Source organism: Pygoscelis adeliae, unplaced genomic scaffold (assembly GCF_000699105.1).
Source record: "Pygoscelis adeliae isolate BGI_AS28 unplaced genomic scaffold, ASM69910v1 Scaffold60, whole genome shotgun sequence".
NCBI lineage: Eukaryota > Metazoa > Chordata > Aves > Sphenisciformes > Spheniscidae > Pygoscelis > Pygoscelis adeliae.
In genome coordinates, this window is record NW_008823954.1 from 3,366,798 (window position 1) to 3,370,345 (window position 3,548).

Below are 3,548 nucleotides of genomic sequence, written 5' to 3' on the forward strand. Positions count from 1 at the left end.
AGTGAGGGGGTGTGCAAACGGGGGTCATTGCAGATGAACCTCATTTTTCCTGGTTAACACGTGCTACCTGCTGCACTTAATCAGCTAATTGTTCCCAACTCCCAGCCATTTTCACACAAGCAGTTTCAAAAATCAACCACCTCAGGAAGAACAAGCTGTCATTTCCCAGGGATGCTTAAATGATCAGAAAGATTTTACACCACTTCCTCTCTGAAAGATCAGCAGATTTTCTCTTTCTTTTCCACTCACGGAGTGCCCACTTAGTTCTTCAGTCACATAAATCCTTCACACACACAGTCCTCAGTGCAGAATTTAAGAACAAATTAGATCATTGGTTTGCAACCAACAAATCTGGATCTGCAATGACTGATAGACTGCTCTTAATGCATTTGCAGAAGCAAAATAAGCAAAGAAAATCTATGGGCTTAAATTCACTGCCCCGGATCCACATGTCCATTAGAAAACGTTCATCATACACGAATTTTTAAAGGTTGCAAGCAACTGAGTAAGAGGGCTCTCCTTCAGGGATGGACAGATCTCAGAAGAGGGGGACTGATTTTCCCAGCCTACCATTGCTTTCATTTAGGCTATGGGTGGCACTTTGATTCTGACCTCATGCATTTCAAGGGACAAACAGAGCATATGTCTGGCTGGCAGTGGATTTCCATTTAGCAGGGGCTGTAGCCTCAGAAACATTTTAAGCCTCCATGAATTAGCTTCACCACCAAGAGAAATTATTTTATTCTCTGCTGCTCTTTTTCACTCCTACGCTAACCCTCCCCGTGGGCCAGCACAAGAGAACTGAGCTGAATACAGCACTGAGCTGAGCTTAAAACGTACCTGGCAGAAATCTGTAAGCAAATGCATAAGTATATACCAGTGAGTTTTAAACCCAGATAGGTTTCCCGATCCTTGTTCACAACAGCCAAATGTGCCTAAACCTTTGTGCCAGCACAAGGGAAGGAGCTGTGTGGGATAGGGATTGGGAAAGGACAGAGCAAATTCTTTCAATGACAGTGCCACATTATGGTGGCTCAAACTGTTCATGTGAACAGTCCTGGCCTGGGAAAGGTGTGAAGAGTTGGATGTGTTAATTATGGGGAGCTTTGAGGAAATGGACTAGTTAAGCAGCCCCTGCGTCTTGTACATCAACTTCTTGTCTTGGTTACTGTGCTGTCTGGACTAACTCTCTGATTTCAGTAGACTTCCTAATTTGTACTGGGAGACCAGAACACCCTTTTGGCTGGGAGGGTGTGTGGGTTGAGGTTAGCGTTCGCTCATGGCTTGGCTTGAGATTTCCTTGGTTTTAGCGGCTGTGTAGAAACACCAGTGCAAGCAAAACTCTAACGTTATTATGATAATTTTTGCTGGAGGATAGTAGGGTTTAGCTTTCTCTCTCTTTTTTTTCTTTTTAGTTGGAGATAAATACCAGACTGCCTGTGTAGCTATTTGCACACTATTTCTAAATGTGTGTGAGCATACCTCAAGACCAGTATATCCACAAATGTGCATAGAAGTATAGGGATGTACAGCTGTGTGCCACCACAGGTATGTACACTCAGCCTATATTGGCACGTCTGCCTAGCATGCAGGAGAAACAGATTTTACTCCTAGATTAGAAATTAGCCAGTATGTAATCACGGGTAAATCATGTCATTGCTCTGTGCGTCTTCCTATTGGTAAAAGGGGTGAGAAGGAGCTGCAGACATTGCATATGCACCATGCCGAGCAGATGGGAGCTTAGAAGGCAGCCGTCATCCTTTGGGTCAGCATATCCAACATCCCGCTGGGGAACCACGTCACTGATCTGCTGGAAGAAAGGCAGGTTTTGAACCCCGTTGGAGCAGAACATCACTGGTAGATTGGCAAATCCCTACCAACAAGTACCATTCTCTGACAAACTGATGCCATGCAATGAAGATCATCTCTTGGCAGACGTCCAACCCCAGCCAATTCTTATGTCTGTGACAGAAGGAGGCAAGGACAGCAGCTAGAGTGTACCTGCTTTATTGCAAAGGAAAAGGTAATATTTCAAATGTGTGCTTAGTTGGAAAACGATATTTTCTACTTAAAATATTATTATTAGGTCTTATTTACTTTGTCCCCACTGATCACAATTAGTTGTACAATTAGTTGACCACATTAATACATGCAATCAACCACTAATGTCTAAACTTATTTCAAGTAAATAGCCAAAAGCTTATGCAAATTTTTAATTGCATATCCTTCAACTACACAACCTTTACTCTCAACAGTCATGTGTCTTCTGTAGCACCTTATTGGACCCAACAAATCTTGAGGTTTCTTAAAAATTGTAAGATTAAAAAAAATTAGGCATGGCATTTTTTTTTACTATTTGCATTTGGATTGCTGCCATAAGCTGTCCAGCATTTCGGGGTTTGAATTTTCTAGATTGGTGGTACATTGCTGCTGCGTGCTGCTAAATGTCATCTCCGTGTTCTGCGGAAGAAGAGGCTGCATTTGAGGAAAGGAACTATTTTATGGCCTTTAGAAGCAACTAATTCAGGAAACCATCACCTGTTAGAATCCTTTACTTTCACCTACTCTTTAATTACAAAACTTTCTAATTTGGAGCTGAAATTTCCCAGGCTCGAAGCTCTGGGGGGAAAAACAAAGAGAGATTTTAGTCCAGGCAGGGAATCAATTTTTGTAATTGTAAGAGGCCCAATAGTGTAATATTTTTTTCTACTGCTCTTGTAAAGTGGTTTGTTTTGGAGATTTTCATTTTCATTTGCACTCAACTCAGTACATAGTGTTACTAATTCACATTACTCTCTAATGAATAATGTTGCTGAATCCTGCCACTGTCATGAGCTTTGCCTCCCCCTCAAGCTTTTTGCAATCTCTGGGAAGACTACAGGCGATACACTGGGAAGACACTCTCATAGTGCAGCAAATTCATGTCAACAGCTGCTGCAAAGTAAGCATCAGTTTTGGCCGTGGGTGTCCCCCAGGCGGATGTCCCCAGGTGGTGTCCCTCACTATATGCAGAGATCCTTTCTCCTCCAGAGATGAGAGGAGGTAATCCAGGCCTGAGGCAGTCACAAGGTGATGAACATGTGGGGAGGGTGACAGGTTGGGGAGCTCAGACACAAGGTCTTTCCTTGTCATATGAGGGGGCATTCACTGCATCACGAGGCGCCACTCAACTCCTTGGTAAACTCAGCACTGCCTCCTCCACCTACCACTTAGGGTGGATAAACAGGGGGATGCAGCCTGTGAAGCATGAATTGATCGTGTGTGGATGAAACACAGGCACAAGGTGTCCCAGGATTTGCTTTAAAAGGCAGCATCCTAAGGTTGATCCTGTTGTGCCTAGCACACATGGTGCCCATCTTCTTCCTACTCAGTGCCACTCACCCCTCCTAACGTGCTACAAGGGAGTGTGCAAGCCGCTGGGGTGGGAAGGGAGAAAAGGGATGGGGGCTAGACATGGTGCCAGGCAAGGGAGCCAATATTCAGCATGGAGAGCAAGGAAGAAGAAGGCACTTTGGGGTGCTGCCACAGAGACCCTGGTAAGGGCTTAG